The sequence below is a fragment of the Heteronotia binoei genome, chromosome 3 (genome assembly GCF_032191835.1).
Source record: "Heteronotia binoei isolate CCM8104 ecotype False Entrance Well chromosome 3, APGP_CSIRO_Hbin_v1, whole genome shotgun sequence".
Taxonomy (NCBI): Eukaryota; Metazoa; Chordata; class Lepidosauria; order Squamata; family Gekkonidae; genus Heteronotia; species Heteronotia binoei.
In genome coordinates this window covers 67,764,923-67,786,068 of record NC_083225.1, presented here as the reverse complement: position 1 = coordinate 67,786,068, position 21,146 = coordinate 67,764,923, and the positions used below count along the sequence as shown (strand labels likewise).

Genomic DNA, 21,146 nt, shown 5'->3' with positions numbered 1-21,146 from the left:
CAAAGTCAGTATTGTCTTCTCAGACTGGCAGCGGCTGAAGAACTCCAGTTTGGAAGAAAGGGGAGATAGAAAACATTTGTGTGATGTAACACCACCCTTCAAGGGGTACTTGTTTCCGATGGTTTTGTCGTTTCTCCCGTGTGTGTTTAAGGATAAGCCCAGACCTTTGTTGTGCATACAGCACATTGTTTTGTTTCCTCTTCTGGATTGTATGGTGCTCTTGATAAAAAGGCTTGGCTGAATTATGTATCATGAGCAAATGCTGTTTCCTTGCACAGTACTCCCAAACCTTCCTGATCTGGATTGTTTAAAGTTGTGCTCTAGATCAGTTGTGTTATCTTCCTAACTAGCATTCAATAAGGTTGTGTGAATTGATCTTACCGAAGTAACTCCAACGTGTTGTGCTGTGGAGTAGCTTGTTAGGTATAGATGGGAGTGGATCAGTAGTGGATTGCTGAATTTGTAGTTGCGAAATGGAATGCCCCCAATTCTGCTTGCTCTGTAATAGAACCTTTTTACAGGTTTGGTTGAAATGATGAAAGGAGCTAGGTCTTAAGCCTTAGAAACACTTCAAACTCTGCTAGGAAGACATTTGCTAATATAAATTTAGGTCTTTGATTTTAAGTGCATACTTAGTTTTTTAAAAGATAGATGACAATTTATATGAAAAATGCATTATGGTCCTGACAGCAAATTTGCTATTATCTTGCACAGATTATACCTTGACTGATGAACCCCTTCTGAGGTATGGAATTTGCCCCAGGTTTAAGCACAGTATGCTTTCTAGATGCCATTGGCTCCCACACTTGCAGTTGAGAGATCCCAGTATAAAGCAAATCTATTGGTTGACTGAGCTGTGACATACAATAAACAAATAGCCTTAAGATATAGCAAGGTTTTTTCTCACAACAAATGCACCAAACCAACTACTTCAACCCTGTAATAGCCTGGGGTGTGTGTGTCTTTACAGGAAAGTTCCAGATATCTTGACAGGAATTGTATTTTTTGCAAAAAGGGAGCAAAGATATTCTATTGCACTATGGCCATATTGGCTCTATATGACATTTAAACATACTTCTGAATCTCTGGTGTCCAAATGCAGCACTGCAGAGATCTAATGTCTAATTGAATCATGCCTGCTGGAGCTGAGACCTTGCTGTATAATGGGCTTTAAAGATAATGAGGAGACTTGCATCATAGTTGCTTTGATATTTTGTTCTTTTCTAATCTCACTAAATGGAAAGATGAATCACTGATACTTGAAAGTATTGTCAATAAGGAGCTCAGTTCTTAGGCTTTTGTATGATTATGGATATTTTTGTTTCAGGGAGCAGAGCAGTTGAGAAAGCACTTCCTTTCTAGTATTCTGCATAGCCTGTGTACTTGGGTTTCCAAAAGCCCAGCTGCCTTATCTCTGCTTAGTTTGGTCCCTAGAAGCCATATGTAAATATTAAAGCAATTTAAAAAGCATGTAAAATTTGTTGCTATCTCTAGTGGTATGATTATAACTAATGTCCATTGAAAGAAAAATTAAAGATAATCAGTCCAACATTTTAAATCTGTATTAGAATTCAGTTCACAGCTTTGAGAGGTGGGTCTCAGTTTAATTTGACCTTGAATTGTGAGACTGATGCTGTAACTTCTAGTTCCTTTCAGCACATTTTCACTGTGGTTATTTTTATGGTGTATTTGTAAGTAGATTCTGATGCAATGTATTTTTCTCCACAAGAGAATACTAGAACAGTATTAGACTAGGGTATGGGAGACCCAGATTTGAATCCCCACATGTGTCATGGAAGCTGACTGGGTGACTTTAGGCCAGTTATTCCCTCTCAGCCCAAACTACTTCTCAGAATTTTGCAAGGATGACGCAAAGCAGAGGACAATGATAACTCTCTTCCTCATTTCCCCATTTTTCTCAACAGGTTTCTTCGGTGAATATAGTGTTTTAAACTGGTACTTAGTGTCAAATCATTGGTGGGTGGGTGTGCTACACATATGGAAACTTCACTTTTATGGACCTTCTGGAGACTAAAATGAGATGACTTTTCAAAACCTGGCCAGGTTAAAAGCTTTAAAGAAATTGCCATGATAGCTGTAGGAAGCTGGGAAACTCTAAACCCAATAGATGTGCTTGCTTGCAGTATTGTTTAAGAGGCATAGAAGTTTGAAAGCATAGTGGTTTATTTCTTTGTCTTTTGTTTAGTCACAAGCATATTCCTTTTTCTTAACTGTTAACCATAATAAAGAATATTTTTGCAGTACTTTAGAAGAGCTCAGCCTCTTTCAAGGCAGCATGGGCAGACAGTTCATTATTGTATTGCACCTATCTGGAGAATTTTGCTGCGTGGTGAAACCTGAAAATAAAACAACTCCAAAGAAACATATAAGCCCCTGATTCAGCAAGCCCTTTTAAGTGTATTACTGCTATTCCACTGTCTTCTGAAAATGTAAATCTTTCACAGACTGATGCCATCATGAAGTCTGCTCCAGCAAAACTATTAATATTAAGTTAAGTTACACATGTAATCTGAGGAGGTTTACCAGGAGAAGTTATTCATTCAGTCCATGTACAATATGACTAACGCTCATTAAATTAAATATATCTACAACTATAAGAGCTAGAAATTGTTCTTTAAGAAAAAAAAGTCTGTATACATGTGCATGTCTTATATATATAAAACATGCTCAGGTATACAGACTCTTTTTTCTTAACAATTTCTAGTCCTTATAGTTGTAGATATATTTAATTTGCGTAATACTTTGTGCATGTTTAAGAAGTGAGATAAATTACTGAGGAAGGTGTTTTTTTTTCCAGTTGCATTAATCAAATGAACACAGTATTCCAGAACAAACTGCAAGTTTACATCTCTATTCTGATGTAGCACAGCCTTGCTGATGTCAAACTAGTTCTTTGAGCAAACAGGGCAACCATCCTGCAGTATTACTCAAGCTAATTCTTATGGGAAATATGAGGCGTGTACTGTAACACTATTACAAAATATTTAGAGTTTCATATTTATTATTAAGCTTCAAATAAAATGTTTGCACAGAGGAAATGCGAATTAGACTTCAGCATGACTCTTGGCAGTGTTGCAAGACATGCAGATGTTTTGATGTGACTAATCTATTTTATTTCATTTAATAGTTTGACAGTTATCTGGTGACATGTTTTCACCTTTTGCAGGGCTGCTATATTTGGAGTTTTATGTCATTAGTAATAGAAGTTTTATCACAATATGAACTGCTTTGGGGATATGTAGGAGGCCAAAGCTAGATGCACATAATTGAATATACCCTTTAAAAAGAATTTTTAAAATAAGACTGATGACATGTTCTAAGGAGTGCTTGAATATGCTAGGTACTGTCAGTTGTGTAAGTCTTGTTATGATGGTGGCAGTTGAAAAATACTTAACAGCGGTGCCTTAATGGGAGACCAATCAAGTACAATATCTATTTTGATATAGTGGTTGCCACAAAGGATAAAAATACTGGTCAAGGAATTTGCATTAGAATGCTAGGAGACATGCAGTACATGCGGCAGCTGGATTGAGGCGGGTTGGTGTTGCTGATACTTCTTGATCTTACAGCAGCATTCAACACAGATTATGATATTTTGACTCACTGCCTTGCCAACATTAGAATTCATAGGATAGCCTTGCAATGGCTTACCTCATTTCTCCATGTTCAGGGACAGAGAGCAGCATTGGAAGAGGAAGTGTTTCTAAGGCACCCACTAGTATGTGGGTTCCTCAGGGAGCACTCCTTTTCCTGATGTTGTTCAACCTCTACATGTGCCCTGTTGCCCAGCTGGCACGGAGTTTCGAGATAAGGTGCCATCAGTACGCTGAAGACACTCAGCTATTTCTGTTGATGGATGGCAAGCCTGATATCATCCCTGTGAATCTTGCCAAGAGTCTGAAGGCCATGGTTGGATGGCTAAAGCAGAGTTGGTTGAACCTGAACCCAGATAAGACAGAGTTTCTGTAGCGGAGTGGGGGTGGGCCATGGTTGGGTAGCCAACTCCTGACCCTTGTCCGAGTCCCCCTGTCACTGGCACCAACCATCAGGAGCCTGAGTGTGACTCTGGATGCCAACCTGTCAGTGCAGGCCCAGATCACAAACGTGTCCCACTCTGACCTAGCCATAGTCATCCCCACAGAATGGTCACTTCCAGGATAGACCACTGTAACTCGCTGTACATGGGCCATCCCTTGAGGCTGACCTGGAAACTCCGGCTGGTCCAGAACACAGCCAAGCGATTCCTGATACGCACACATTCAGCCTGTGCTGCACTGGCTTCATGTAGAACACCAGATCAAATTCAGGGTGTTGGTTCTGACCTTTAAGGGCCTTCGTGTTCAGGAATCTGCACACCTTTGGGGTGCCAAGTCACAATAAAGTGATATGCTCAGTACTAAAGATTTCCTGGGTGGTCCCTGGCATGAGAGTGATCTGGCTGTCCTCAACCAGGGCCTTCTCAGCCCTAGCCTCTGCCTGGTGGAACTCTCTACTGGAGAACATCCATACCCTGCAGGATGTATTACCTTTCCAGAGGGCCTGTAAGGAAGAGATGTTCCACCAGGCCTTTGGCTTAGGACAGTGATGGAACAGCAAGCTATCTGGCACTGTCAGGTTTCCCATCCTGTTTATCTGCCCTTTATAGGCCTGGGGAAGCTTCAATTTCAATTCAAATTATTTGTCATCTTGGAACTATTTCATATTGAACTGTATTGTGTTTTAACATTGATCTAATCACGACCTGAGTTCCATCCCGGCAGAAGCTGGGTTCAGATAGCTGGCTCAAGGTTGATTTAGCCTTCCATCTTTCTGAGTTCAGTAAAATGAGTACCCAGCTTGCTGGGGGTAAAGTGTAGATGACTGGGAAAGGCAATGGCAAACCACCCCATAAAAGTTTGCCATGAAAACGTTGTGATGTGACATTACCCCATGGGTTGGTGACAATCCGGTGCTTGCACAGGATTACCTTTACCTTTTACCTTTAAACTAACAATTCAGATTATTGTGTGTTACTCTGATGTGAGCCCCCCAAGCCCTGCTTGCAGGGAAGGGTGGCCTAAAAATCCAAATAATAAATGAATATAAATCTCCCTGATTGGAAAAAGTTGTGAATGGGGGGCTGACCAGAACTTGCAGAGGACATTCCTCCCCCATTTCTTCTTCTCTTTTCCTGAAAGCTCAATAGCCTCTCCCCTTTCTTTGTTTCCTTCTTTCCTTCCCACCCCAGCCAGTCTACCTTTCATCTGTTTCCCCCATCTTCAGCTACATTTATTATTTATTTCATTTATACTCTTCTTTTCCGTCAGTGGAAATCCAAAGCCATTTACATCATTCTCCTTTTGTCCACTTTATCCTCACATCAACCCTGTGAGGTAGGCTAGGTTGAGAGTGTAAGTGGCCAGAATTTACCCAGTGAGTTTCCAAGGGAAAATGAGGATTCAACTTTGGCTTTCCCAGATCCTGATTCAAACCTCAGACCACTTCACCATACTGCATTTTGCAGGTTGGTTGCTGTTGACAGTAGCAAGCAGCTGGGTCTGGCTGAGTCTTGTAAATCCAATGCTATTGAGTTGCTGCTAGGCCTGAGTGCAAAGAGTTTTCCATCAAAGGTCAAAACTGTCCTGGAAAGGGCCCTGACCCTTCTCCTGCCATTTACTGACAGAAACTGAGGCTTGAACTCTGGCAATACTATTCTAGTTTCTTAAAACTGCAGGTACTCTTTCTATCTTTTTTTGGGGGGTGGGGGCAACCTCCCAGTGTATTTTATTTTAGATTTCAGATTTTCTGTCAGTCTTTTAAAGATCTGTCTTTTTCTCTTTTTGACTGCAGACTCTGGACTCCAGTATTCACAGATCTGGCCTCATCGACAATTAGATATATTGATTCTAAAACTGGACCAAACATGTTTTAGCGACAAGTGCCATAAGTCAATTTATGTACAAGACAGACACATAGAATTCCCTTTTTGAATGACTGATCAAGTAAAATTCTCAATGAACACACTATTTATTAAAACTGTATTTTCACAATACAAAAATCTTCCAATTAACACCCCAGTGTATCAATCAACAACAAAATAAAACCTGATCAATATGCATCCTCAATAAACATCCATACATGTCAGACTTTAAGGAAGTCCGTTGACAGGAATGTGGCTGCTGGTCAAAGTGACAAACAGCATAAAACATTTGCTCTATAATGTTAATCGCAAGGACATCTGTGTCAAGGGTACGCTGGTATTCCCACATGTGGACGACCCAGACCTGTACCCCAGTAATCTTTTTAAATCTTTGTTATAAATAGGCATGGGCTAGAAAGTAGGAGGGGGAAACAGATAGGGAAGGCAATGTTTAATAGGACTGGATTTGATCTTCATTGAATATTCATCAAGAAAGAAAGGGAAATAAAACCAATTAAAAGGCAATGCAATAAATGTGTATTAAAAGTTTATGAACTGCACAGATTTGGGAATGAGTAATTAGTAAGCAATTAGAACAATTCCTAGTGGAAGTAATCCTGCTTAAACTAGGTATAGCCCACCCACAATTAATCCATGTAGAACCCAACCGTAGTATCCCCAAGAGGGAAGCGGAATGAGTAAACAGAAAGAAGCAGGCCCTGTAAGTTCGGAGAGAAGACCATGCTTAAAAAGACTGTAAGAAGAAGTAAGGCAAAGAATCACCAAGCAAGGCTTGCCATTGCCTGCCTTCACATCACAACCCCTGGTATTTCTTGGAGGTCTCCCATCCAGATATTAGCTGGCCCTGCTTAGCTTCTGATATCTGATAAGGCTGGGCTAGCCAGAATTAGTCGGGTCATGGCTGGGGGTTGGGATAATAGTATTGCCTAGCAAAATATCCTTCAAATCTTGGTGTCATTATGCTGTCTTTTAGCCACTTGCAAATAATGGTGTAGCAGCCAGTATTTCTGTCAGTTGTATTTGCCGTCATTTTTAATACTGTAACCAACATAAATCATAAGTTTATACTATACAATGTGTAAATCTGATATTTACACTATTAAATGTGGATCTCTTTGGATGCATATATGTGCACATACAACCAAAAATATGTTCAGGTTTCACATTTAAAGGGGAAAAAAAATCAAGGCAAGCAATAGCTGACATTGCCATTTTTGACATATTTACCTGCCTCAAGCTTGAAAAATGACTTTGAATACATCTGTCCTCGCCTCAAGCTGTTAAAAATTGAGCATGGAAATTGCACTGCATAAACAGAAAACCACTTTCATTATTATTAATCAATAACCCTATTTTAAACTGAAAAAGGAGTCAATGAGGGTGGCCATTCCAATTGCTTTTCAGTGCTAGTTTAACTTGGCCTGAGATGATTCCAGGTATACAGGTGGATGCTACACACTTTGTATGGACCTTTCATGCTGCAACAGAATGTGAAACATATTTTGTGAATAAGGTGTTTCAGTTTTTCCAGAGGTTCTACATAAAGATACTGGGAAAAACCAAACTGATCATGTATTTACTCCTGTGGGCAGTGAAGAAAAATGTAGCTTGGAACAAGTAGTACGCATTTATACTACACACATTTTTGTCTATTCAAGGAACATTTGATTTACAGTTGGTGTACTGTTTTGTTAGTGTGACTTCAAAGATGTCCTTTAAATCATGTTTGCAACTATTTGCTCTTGACGTTGGAAAATACTTTCATCCCACTATGACTTGAGTGTGTTTTTCATGTTCCTTCACTACTTTAGTTCTACTTACATTAAAACCTAATCACATTGTAAGCCATGTTCACAGGAAAATAGTATGACTAATCTCTTCCATGTATTGAATTCCAATTTTCTTGTAGATAGTGCCTCTTAGTATGTTTTTCTGTAGTTTAAAAATCCTATTAATATGTGGACAAACAGCTTGGCTCTGCGAGCTGCGTCAGGGAAATAAGTGATGAGCTTGAAGGTCACTAGTTAGCATGCTGTCTGACTGTGTTTAATGTGCTTAATGTAATACGCCAGTTTTTGTGGGAATGACAACTATCACACTACAGCTGAATATATGAATCTCTCAGATATGATATGTGTTGTGTAGTGAGTTCAGCCGTGGGTTGATGCAACTATATATACAGTGGGAAAACATCAAAACACGCCCATTAGTCGGTGGGAAACTGCCCTATTGGTCTCTCCAGAATCCTATTATTTGCATATAATAGTTGCATGCTTGGAGCCACAATTGGCTGGTTTGCCGGGAACAGCCAATTGCAGCGTAAGCACTAGGATCCTGAAAGGCAGAAGCAATCTTTGTTACAGGAATGTATGCCAATACATAACAATATTGAAAGCTGTTTAGGAGATGAAGCTATAATTCAGGATGTTAGAGAACGGGGAATGAAAAAGGGGAAGAGATCAAAATGCATGAGTTAAAATTTCAGGTCACTTGTGTGGTCTTATTTTTACTGCTTTGCAAGCTTTATTATTCATAGATGCAATAAAACATAGGGGAATGGTTAGTATCTTTGTTATAGTTTCTGAAGCTGTAGAGATTTCTGGAATAGTCCAAGTGGCTGCTTGGTTATGTATCATTCAGTTTTGGAGACATTTCTTTCTTATATTTAAAGCAATTGCTCAGTTGACTGTGAATGAGTTGCCACAACCTGGTGGGTTTATATACCTCCCACTGGTTTCTGGTGTTTGTTGTAATTTGGATACAATAACATTTAAATTCAAGATGTTCAGACTAGAAATTTAGTTTGATCAGCTGTGCATTAATATTCTGCCAATTTCTGTAAAAAAGATATCATAAAGAGCCTTGCTAAACTTTAATAGCAAAATTTGTTGGATAAGAACATGGTATGAAATTCATCATGTCTTTTCATCTCTTATTCTGTTAGCTCTGACTTGATCCGATTTCCCCTTGATCTGATTTCATCTCTTCACCTCCATAGCTTCTGTTATTGTTTCTTTTTCTCAAATATTCATGCCTCTTCTCTTCTGCATTGTGCATTCCAAGTTCATACTCTTTAGCCACTCTTGTGCCTCTGCCCTATTGTATGTGATCCCCACTTCCCTATGTGTAGGTTTAATTCTCAAAGTGGTTAACCCTACAAGAACAATATCTTATCTATAAAAATGTAACAAATATTTAAAATCTTACAATATCATAGCAGAGTACAAATTTCCATTCCCTTAAAAGCACTGTCTTATATCCAGATGGTGAAAAGTAGTAAGCATTAATCCCATTCTAAGTGGATTTAAAATAATAACAATAATTATTATTGTTATTGTTATTATTTTGCTGTCAAATCTCACCCAGTTTATGGCAACCCTGTAGGATTTTCAAAGCAAGAGACATTCAGAGGTGGTTTGCCATCGCCTGCTTCCACATCACAACCCTGATTTTCCTTGGTAGTCCTCCATCCAAATACTGACCAGGACCAACCTTGCTTATCTTCCAAGATCTGTCAAGGTCAGGCTAGTCTGGGGTATCTAGGCCTACACAACCTAAATTACTGTAAAAGGATCAGTAACTCAAGAACACATCAGTAACATAAGAACAGTATACTTTTTTTTTTTTAAGTAACCTGGGTAAAACCAGGTTTGACACATTCTGCATTTCATTCATGGTGGACAAGAGATTAAGACATTCTTCTGTGGTGCAATTCTCTGAGGCACTCAGTATTAACACGAGCTACACTTTTTTTCTCCATCTTTCTCGCTTGTAAATTCATATCCCAGCATCTTTTCCAATTCTGTCACTGTTCTTCCACTTTTTCTCTCTTGATCAATATTGCTAGGCTCTTAGGTAGAAAAGGTCTCTTGCTTTTCAGCAACTAACTTCCAGTAATGCCTAGATTTCCTCCATCAGGACAGCCTGCACTGACTGAACACTCTTATCTTCTCATGTTGAAATAGCAGGTTCTACTTCCGCTTCTTTGGGATGCTTTAAAATCTTCATACTTCCATTTATTGGTGGGTCTGTATTTAAAGGCTTCTGTTTGTTACTCCAAATTTTGATTTCAGTATTGTAATTTTCTGTTCCATTCTGGTTCAATCACACCATCTCATAGTTCTTTTCAATGAAATATCCTCACATAACACCATACTCGGTGGAAAGAAAGAACTCGCACAACCATGTTCTGGACCAGTTGAAGTTTCTGGAGCAAGTTCAAGAGCAGCGTTGTGTAGAGTGAGTTGCAATAAATGTTAGTTGGATCTGGTCGTGAACTGTAATAAACCTGAATCTGAATCTGTTGCAGTAATTCAGTCTACAGATGACCATTGCATGGATGAATGTGGCTAGATCCATAGGGGACAGGTAGGAGACCAACTGCTGGTCTTGGCAGAGATGGAAAAAATGCCATTGTGGCCAAATTAGTGACCTTTGCCTCAAAAGTAAAAGAAGCATCAAGGGTCACACTCAAACACTTGACAGAGGAAGCTGTACCCCACCAGGCTGAAAAGGCTTCAACTCTGGTCAAGGAAGCTGGACCATTCTGGGACCAGTTTCTACCAGCAAGTTGGTACTGGTTGAGCATAGAGTTCTCTGGGAGGTATATAGTGATAGGCGGTCCCATGGACATGATGGTCCCAGTCCATTTAGGGCTTTGAAGGTGAGTATCAAAACCTTGAACTAGATTCGGTATTCAGTCTGGGGCCAGTGCAGCTGATGGAGTACAGGTTGTGTGTGTGCTCTCAAAGGGTACCAGTAAGAAGAGATTGGATTTACATCCCACCCTTCACATAGAGTCTCAGCCCTGGCTCCCATGAGGTGGAACTCTCTTCCTAGTGTGATCTCGGCCCTACAGGACCTGACTCAGTTCTGCAAGGCCTGTAAAACTGAGATGTTCCACAGGGCATGTGGTTGAGGACAGTGATAGCTAGTAAGATAAGTGGTTTCCATGTCCCTCCCCACACACCTTTTTATTCTAATTATAAGAATCTCCCAAGGGTGGAATATGATGTCACACTACTCCAGCTACTTGCAGAGAGATGTGTGATGCCATCTAATAACGCTGGAATTTAAATGTATTGTACGTGTTTTATTGTTTATATTTATTGTATGCTTTTCTGTGTACTGATATGAGATGTTGTATGTACCATGAGCCCAATTTCGGGAAATGGGTGGGATAGAAAAGTTATTATAGGATACTTTGTGGTCTGTTTACCTGATACGTTGTCTTACTACTCCTTCATTTTTGACAACCTACATGGAAAATTTGCAGTTTCTTCTGTAAAACATGAAACAAAAATACAGACAAAAATTATATTTAATAGTAAATGAGAATAATTATTTCTATATGAAGAAGGAATTTGAAGACTAGATTATAAAATACTAAAATCCTGTAAAAAGGTAAAGGTAGTCCCCTGTGCATGCACCAGTGGTTTCCAACTCTGGGGTAACATTGCATCACAACGTTTTCATGTCAGACTTTTTGCAGATTGGTTTGCCATTGCCTTCCCCAGTCATCCACATCAACAAGCTGGGTACTCATTTTACTGACATCAGAAGAATGGAAGGCTGAGTCAACCTTGAGCCAGCTACCTGAACCCAGCTTCTGCCAGGATCAAACTCAGATAGTGAGCAGAGAGGTTAGACTCCAACGCTGCAGCTTTACCACTCTGTACCTTGTGGTTATTGTATCATTCTTATTGAAGATGCCAGATACAAAATCTCTAATTGTGTCTTTACTATGGGAAAGGGAATGAATGATAAATGAATAAAGAATGATGTTGCATAGGGAATTTTGGCAGTCAAGCAATGCATAGTTGTGAAAACAGCTTAGCCGATAGCAAAACTCTGCCACAGTTGCTTAAGGGTGGTGGTGTTATGGACAGCAGTTATTCTTTTAGGAGCTTATGGCAACTTCAGGTGGCTTTGCATTTATTATACTGGAAATGCATAATGTTAGCAAAGCAAATCTGGCTAAAATGTGAGTTATTCCTGACTTATTCCTTACTAGTATTTGTTATCTAGCCTGGCTTTCCTGAACCTGTATCCAGTATGAAACACTGCCTGTGTTCTTTGCGTAAAGCAGGAATCAGGTCATACAGAGCATATGGTCTTTAGTGCTCTTGCAGTTGCTGTCATTTGCATTGTGGATATGTTGGCGCCAAAGTAAGAACCAGATGATCTCAGCTGATGTTAACAGTAAGAAGCATGTAGTGAGGTCAGATGTAACATTATTGGTTGGACTGATTTCAAGATTGCATACTCAGTCTCTGTAGATAGTAACTGACAAGAAACCTTTTCAGTACTTGCTGCTCTTATAGAAGTGTTGATCCATTTCAGCTCAGTTCACATCCTGAAATGTTTCAGGTACCTTTATAGAATGCTTCACCAGATCACCCTTCCTTCCTCTTATTGGATAATATAAGAAAAAGTCTCCATGAAACAAAGCACAACATCACCCTTAAGAGAAAAAAGGCTGCAGAAACTATAGTCCAAGTTCAGCTGCTTCATGGAATATTTTTTTAAAGACAGAAACTATGCAGCCTTAAAAGGTCTTGTTTAAATGTGTGTGTATGTGTGTGCTGAATATGTCAAGTTTGTAAAAAGCCAGCAAAGCTTCACTACTTTTTAAAGTTAACGTTAAGCTAATAAATTATTCTCATGTTGCTTCTTAATAAATTTATAGCAGATGTTGCCACTTATAATATTGAATCTGAATTTAGTACGGGAAAGCTTCTGTTCTTCTTCTTGTTCATTTTGAAGGGGTTTTTGTCTTTGTTTGAAAAAGGGATTGGATGGGTGAGGGGAAGGAAAGTATTGTATCCTTAAAACCCTTGACATAGCTGCTGCAGAAACACAAATGTAAACAATGCCTTTTAAGGCTAAATTTGAAGTACAACTAATTGCTGAGGCTATAGGTGCCTTATAAATCACTTAATGGAAGAATGAAGAACTGAGAATGGGAGCAAAAGGCACGGGACTTTTAGCAAACTGCCAGAAAGATGAACGTATTTTGTAACTTTTTCTCTCAAATGGCTAGTCAGGGTTAAGAAGCAAATTATTTGCTTCTATTGTGTAAGAACTGTGGAGCCAACCAATGGAAGAAGGGTGCCAGTAATCGCTTTATGTGTGCTGCTCCCTTGGCAGTTGCAGAGATTCAATGATTTGGTTAGTACTGTTAAGCTTCTTTGAAATACAGCACAAAATTGACTGGGGAGAAGTGGCAGAAAACTATGGCTATGCTTATAATTTTATTCAGGTTCATATTTAGTCTATTTTTGTTTGAATGCTTTAATTTAGATGTGGCACATTTAGTTTTGGTATTAAATTCAGGTTATGATCTCATCATGTGTGTTTAATTGAAAACACATTTCAGTTGTGATGTTTCCCCCCCTCCAGTGAACTGGAATGAAATTCCAAGGGGATATATATTTCACCCAAGGGATCAGTTCTAGAGGCAGTGGAAGTTGCAGTATATTTCCAACTATAATTTCCCTTCTTTTTGATTATAGTGAGCCTTATCAGTATTCACCAGAATTAGAGTACTCACCACTTGACCCAACTGCTGATGAAAGGTCATTAGTTTACAGACTATTAAATTTAATGTTGCAAAATAAGCACATAGATAATTGTTTCACCTGCCTCTTTCCTGGTACTGGGATCTTGATGCAGGTGGGCTGGAGAAAATTTTTTTAACAGAAGGTGAGAGCTGCTGAAATTCAAAACACGAACTTTGTACTTGTTTCATTAATAGCATTTTTTTTCCAGTATGTGCCTAATTTAACTTTCTGGAGTCCATCAAGAAAATGTTTGAATTGCTTGGGGAAAATTAAACAGAAATCAGTGAGAGAGAATGCAAGGTGCATAGACTTCTGCTCCCTTCATTTTTGCCCTCTTCATCTCTGTAAAATAAAACTGCCTTGCTTTACATATTACTTTGTGGACTCATGCATTATCAGGTTCTCCTTGAGTTGCATTTAGAGATCCTTAGATCCTCAGTCAGAGTATCTCACAAATCTGATCCTTTGACACAAATCTTTTTCTTGTTTGTGTGTGAGACTGTATTAGATATGATTGCCTCTACTCTGCAGAGAAAATGCCAGTTCTTGTGAGGGGTAATACAATGCCTTCTGTGACTTGATTCTAGGTGTGTATAGTAAGTCAGACCCACATTTTTCTTTACTTCCAAGCGAGTGTGCATGCAATTGTATTTGGTTTGTATAATAGTTCAATATGTCTGTCTTTCTATCCCTCGCTCTCTGAGTTCCTTCTGTAAAGTACTTTCATGTACATCTTCTGTCAGAGCTTGTGCCTGTAACCCTGGCTGATCATCTGTGCTTAGTCTCCCTTTATGCTGGGTTTAGGAGAATTCCATAATTAGTATGTAAGAAAGTACAAGGTGAAAATCATGTTCCCAATGCACACAATCATTGCTGTACAGCTTGCATAGCTTCAAGCTAATGTGGGATCATGTTTCATATGGAGTAAATTTTAGAGTTTGATTTCTGTACAATATAGATGTTACTTTCTTTAACAATCCAGTGGCTCAGTGGTCTTGGACATTACCAGTTTTAAAAATATTATCATGCTCTGTTTCCCCACATAGAAGTCATTGTTGCAAAAAAATTAGCCACAGCCAAAGTAATACTAGGATTGGTATCAATGAGTAGAAAAGGCATGAAAACAAGGAAATCTTGGAGACTATCACATAGCTCTCTCTAAGGGGCAGTCAACACACAATCAAAGAAAGAGAATTTGGGACAAAGTTTCATTTGCCCCAGACCCATGTACACAGAATTGGGGTTTTATGTATCTTGAGTACTCTGTGGAATTATACCCCTTAAAACAGCAGAGGGGAAAGCCAGTTTGGTGTAGTGGTTAAGTGTGCAGACTCTTATCTGGGAGAACCGGGTTTGATTCCCCACTCCTCCACTTGCACCTGCTGGAATGGCCTTGAGTCAGCCATAGCTCTCATAGGAGTTGTCCTTGAAAGGGCAGCTGCTGTAGGAGCTCTCTCAGCCCCACCCACCTCACAGGGCACCTATTGTGGAGGGGGGAAGGTAAAGGAGATTGTGATCGCTCTGAGACTCAGAGTATAGGGCGGGATAGAAATCCATTATCATCTAACCCACAGGAAAAGTCCTTTGATATTTTGTGACAGACAGTGGGTAAAGAGAAGATGGAAGGAAAAGAGGAGACATAATACCAAGGTACAGCATAGAGCTCAGTGGTGGAGCATCTGCTTGGTAAGCAGCAGGTCCCAGTGTAAGCCGAAATGCCCTCAAAACCAAGGTTGGGGAATTGACAGGTGGGCACTTGACTTTAAAAGGAACAAGAGTCTATATATACAGGCTCTGCGTCCAGAAACTATTGCTCAAATATTCCAAGGACATTAATTTAAATAAAAACAATTAAAATTTATTCCAGAAAATTATAGATCACACACACACAAGATCAAAATACTCATGAAATCATACATACAGTCATAAGAAAATTAGAGAGAGATATAGAGAAACACATGAGTAGACGAACAGGGTGATGATATTTACTGACCGTAGTCTTCAAGGAAGGCTCCAATGGCGACGAGCGAGGAAGTGGGAGAGGGGACCCGAAACTTGGCCTTAGAATCGGGGATAGATCTAGACAGCAGAATTGGGATACTGCTAGAAGCACACCTGTGGGGAGCTAGTCCACAGGTTATAAGGACTATCTTGAGCCCTTAGGGGATGGGGGGTACGAGGGAGGAGGAAGGTGGTCAGCTGATGCATGACCTCCCAAAAAGGGGAGGCTTTGCAGTGACCATAAGGGCTGGACTACTGCGATAGCCAATAGAAAGTTCATTGATGGCACCTAATTGGATGCCCATAACTGACCAATGAACAGGCTTGGGTCCTGGTTACGTGGATGAACTTTCAGGTTGAAATGGACCAGGGTGGGGGTGCTCCAAGGTGACAGTACAGAGGAAACCACTGGGGGAAATCACTGGGGTGGAGGTACATGGGAGTGGTTTGAACTAGACAGAGGTGATGACAGTAAATGGCCAAATTGTTATCCAAGGTAACACCCAGTCGGTAAAAAGACACTTGGCTCTGGGTGAAGATGTTCTTCCTCTTCTTCTATTATCACCAGTGTTTTGTCCAAGGTTTCGCTGGACAAAGACAGTGGCGGTTGGACAGTTGTCCACACCTGGGGTGGGTCGATTGCCTGCAGTCACAGGTGACATCTGGTGAGTACGTGAGCCGTTCACTTCGCTGGAATGGAGTCTGGCAAGGTAGGGAGATAGCTGCATGTGGTGTTAGCCCTCCACAGTGGATTCCATGGTCGGTGCTTCAAAACTGTTCGCCTGGATAGCTCCTGGCGGCGCAACCTCCTCTGCTCCATGGCCGAGATGGACATCATATAGAACGATGGGAAACCATCTGTTCTCCTGGTGGGCACTCTTGTACCGGTCTCGAGTGCCTTCGTAGCGTTATGGCTGCTAGTACTGCATAAGTACCTTTCGCTCCTGGATAGGTTTACTCACACTCTCTAGCCAGATGTGTGTGAGCTACTTCTCCAGGTGCTCTGGCAACCAAGTTGGTGACTACGAAGTTCTTTCAGGGGTTTTTTCTCACACCAGGTTCAATCACTGGCATCTCCAACTAAAAAGAGTCCAGGCAAGTAGGCATGAAAAACTTCAGCTTGAGACCCTGGAGAGCCGCTGCTGGTCTGAGTAGGCAATACTGACTTTGATGGACTGAGGGTCTGATTCAGTATAAGGCAGCTTTATATGTTCATATTTTTAAGATACCTGCTAAAAGCCAATTGATGGTAGTGCCTCCAGTGCTCTTAAGGATAATCTAGCAGCTAATGGGTCAATAGGGAGGAACAAAGGGGACAGCCCTAAAAAAGTTTGGATTGAAGATTGGACTGTGAATGAGAAACATAAAGATCTGACTGTAAAAGAGACAAAAAATTTAATATCTTCAGAAAACAAAGTTCAAATAAAAGCAAAAAGCCAGCTTTCCAAGCTTGGTGTTCAGTTGATCCCAAACCCAATTCTAGCTGGACAGCCACAGAGGCAACACACCCAACAAGGAACTCCCGTAATTTTCCAAAGAAAAACCTCTAAAGTTAAATCAATAGAACTATCCACTCCAGTAATCCAAACAGCCACACCATATAAAAGCTGGAACAGCACTGTAGCCCTAAAGGCTTGAATTGCTGCAGGGACTTACTGGCCCCCAGGAAAGGGGGGGAAGCAGCAGACGAGATGGCCACTGATAGCAGAATATACTCTTTATAAACTTTCCATGAGATAAGCTTGAAAAATAATGCCCAAGACAGGGAAACTTGAGACACTTACTCAATCGGCTGATTGTTCAAATTCTAGGAGAGTTGTTTGGACTGAGAAGATCTTGAAAAGACCATAACTTTAGATTTTTCAAAATTTATCACCACTCTCTCTTGCAATGTTTCTGAAATACCTCTAGCAAGTTACACAGACCCACCTATGATCTAGTTAGGACAGCATCTGCTGCAATGAGATCTGACTAGTAGCTACAGCGGGGGGAGGGGAATGTATGGCTGATAAGACTCCTACAACATCATTAATAAAGAGATTAAATAGGAAGGGAGCCTGCAGGTAACCCTGTTTCACTCTCCAGGACAAAGGAATGCACTTTGTCAGTTACCCCTCAAGGCCGCAACAAACATGAACAGTGGAATTATGACATGATTGCTAAGTTAAGTACAAAAGTCAGTGGAAACCTCATAAAGTATGGCCCTCAAATGCTCTCTACGTATAGAATCAAATGTAGCTTTTAAGTCCATAAGGGCTACAGAAATCGTGCCCTTTGTGCGGGTTATATATTTCTTTGCCTGGTGGAGAAGAACCAAGCAATGGTGATTTGCTCCCCAGGGTGCAAAAGCAGGAAAAAGATTCCCCCATGCCTTGGAATCTTCAAGAGGCACAGGCAGTGGGGCTTTCTTCAATTTTTTCCTATGGGCCAATGGAATGGAATCGGTTAGCGGTGTGCGGAGGGGGGGGAGAATGCAAGTAGTTCGCCTTGCCAACAGTCTAGGTCTGGCCCTGGAAGCTTTATTGATACAAGTTCAGACCCTCCCTTTATGGAGGCCTTGCCAGAAGTTCAAGTAAGAATCACAGGCACCATTAAGTAATTCAAGGAAACATGGGCTCCCCACCCCCCTGCCTTCTAACACACAGCTGTTCAAAGGGTACACATCTCCTTAGCTCCTGAGAAGTGGAAGCTATTCCCAGCATCCATCTCCAGATGGTGGAATGGAATGAGAGGAAGGCCCTTACATTCCCAGGCAGCCACCATCCCCACTGTAAGAAACAACATAACTTTTCACAGACCACCCCAAGAACATTACATATTCAATACACCACAACTCCATAATATACTACAGTAACAGTTACATGTAAAATTGAGCATGGAGAAAGGCACAGTAGCCTGGAGCCAGGGCTCTATAATCATGTCATTGATTGCAGTAACAAGGCAGTTAATAGCAGTGCCCACCACTTAAGAAAGGTCTTCAACAAATCTGCTGGCAAGAAATGTGGCCCAGGAGCCATAACAGGCTTGAAGATAGAATTAAGCCTCTCATCTCCTGCTCTGTTACTGAAAGCCATGTTGGTAAAGAGTTAGCTGGAGAAATTGAGGATGATGGTAAAAAGGGGAAGGTCTTTCAGGCCCAGGCCCTTCGCTATAATGGGGCCCGGGGGGGGCAGACCACTCCATTCAACCCCCCTTCCATCTGTATGGCCCCTCCATTGGAGGGCCTCCAATCTGCCCCCTTTGCTCACTGCACTCACTGCCACTCTGAACAAGTGCAGCATTGGTCGAGAGGGAGACAAGCTCAGCCATTTCTTTTGTATGTTACCCCCCCCCCCCCGCCACATACCTTCCCGATGCAGTTCTTGATCTAGGTGAAGTCCTGCTTGTAGTCCTCGAAGTCAGACATCATTATGACCCCCACCTAAAATTTTCTCTGCTGCCCCCCCCCCCCCCACCTAAAATTTTATGGCTACAGACCTTTGTTGGCCCCTGGAGAATTAAAAATTGGGCCTTCCAGACCTCAGATGGGACACAAAAGTATTGGGCTCTATAGATGCAACAGAATTGGAAACCAAGGTCTGGAAACCTCTAGCATCATTGTTACGGCTGCTAATGTGAGCTGGGGCCACTTTTGGTATGGTGCTGACATTCCTTAAAGAAAATAAGGACCTTATAAATCCTGCACAATAAACTCATTACATAGTTCAGTGTTTATGGTTGTCATGTAGATTGAATGTGGGAATGTTGTGTAGCATATCTGCTTTTTCCTGCATGTCCCTAAGGTCTGTTCTAGAGTCTTATCTGCAGTTTATTTTATGAGATGCAGATTTCACTGGAAAAATTCTACAGAAACCAAGTGGAGAGCCAGGTTGGTCTAGTGGTTAAGTGTGCAGACTCTTATCTGGGAGAACCGGGTTTGATTCCCCACTCCTCCACTTGTACCTGCTAGCATGGCCTTGGGTCAGCCATAGCTCTGGCAGAGGTTGTCCTTGAAAGGGCAGCTGCTGTGAGAGTCCTCTCCAGCCCCACCCACCTCACAGGGTGTCTGTTGTGGGGGAGGAAGGTAAAGGAGATTGTGAGCCGCTCTGAGACTCTTCAAAGTGGAGGGCGGGATTTAAATCCAATATCATCATCATCTTCTTAATTGTAGCTCTGGATATACTGCCTTTCCTTTGCATAAGTCTGGCTCCTATGGTCATGGTATGCTATGACTGTGCTGTACCTCTTTATCTTTGGAACAACTTCCCTGTCTTGGTATTTAATGTCACAAATGCATTGATGCATATCCTTAACCGCAATTTGCACACCACTTCAAACTATGTGTAGTTTGAGGGAACAGCAACTATTCACATTAGCCATGGATTCTCTTTGTGTACATTTAGCATAAAGCCATGGTTCATGCCAAAAAGGAAGGCTGGAAGAGCACACAGTCAGAAAAAGAGCCAAACTTTGCTGGGAGCCAGCATTATATCTGTACTAGGCTTCAACATAATTGAATGCCTACCTGTTAACTTCTGTCTGTGTCTCAGAAGAATGCCATCTGTTTGAACCAGATCAAAAATCTAGGTCTAGGTGCTAAAATATTGTCTTTCTTTCGCTCCTGAAGTATTATTTGGCTTTTAAGATGATAAATTGTAATGTTGCTGTTTTTTGTGCCCTGTTTCTTGAACACAGTATTCTGAAAGATGGATTGCATTTTATTTTATATTTATTTATCAGATTTATATCCCACCCTCCCCTGATGGGCTCAGGGCGGCTAACAACAGTTAAAACATTAACAATTATCAAACATAGAATATATAATAAAACATTTGCATACATATCAACAATCATCAATCCATTCATTAAAAGTCCAAGATGGCAGGTTTCTGATTTCCGTTATATTCATTCAGTGAAATTGTCGGTGCTGTAAGGTAATAGCCACCTCCCCCTAACCGCTGAAGGAGAGTTTGAATAATTCAGTCTTATAGGCCCTGCAGAACTGTGGCAGATCCCACGGGGCCCTGATGTTTTCAGGGAGGGCATTCCACAAAGCTGTTACCAATAATTCTCTGCCTCTGGTGGTGGACAATCGAGCTTCTTTTGGTCCAGGGATTTTAAGGAGACTTTGAGACCCTGAACATAGTACTCTCTGGGGTACACATGGGGAAAGGCAGTCCTGAAGATAGGTCATATAGGGCTCCAAAGGTCATAGCTAGCACCTAGAAATCAATCAGGAACGCCACAGGCAACCAGCATAGGTTGAATGTGCTTCTGTACAGATACTTCGCAACCTTGGACTTCCTTAATGTTCACCCATCCAAATACTAAACAGGGCCTACGCTGTTTAGATTGATAATTTATTCAATTTTAGCCCACCCTTCCCACAAGGGCGGCGTACAACACAATCATAACAAGACATATCAGATTTAAAACGTTAAAGTTATAGTCCACCTTTCTCACTGAGACTCAAGGTGGATTATTCAATGTAAGTCAGTGCAATCTATAGGAGATATCTTAAGAGATAATATAGTAGGACTAGAAAATATGAAATAAAGCATAAGTATTAAACATGATATGAAAAAAGCAAAAAAGGCTATTACATAGACAGAAACACATTACACTGAGAGCAGTATAGTATGAACTGTAGCAGTTCACAGACC

General features: G+C 40.8%; 1 protein-coding gene across 2 annotated transcripts in view; it reads left to right on the top strand.

The window, feature by feature from the left end:
• The window catches only part of ARHGAP6 (Rho GTPase activating protein 6), a 331,686-nt gene that overhangs the window by 165,013 nt on the left and 145,527 nt on the right, over positions 1-21,146 (top strand). The gene's annotated exons all lie outside the window — the stretch shown is intronic.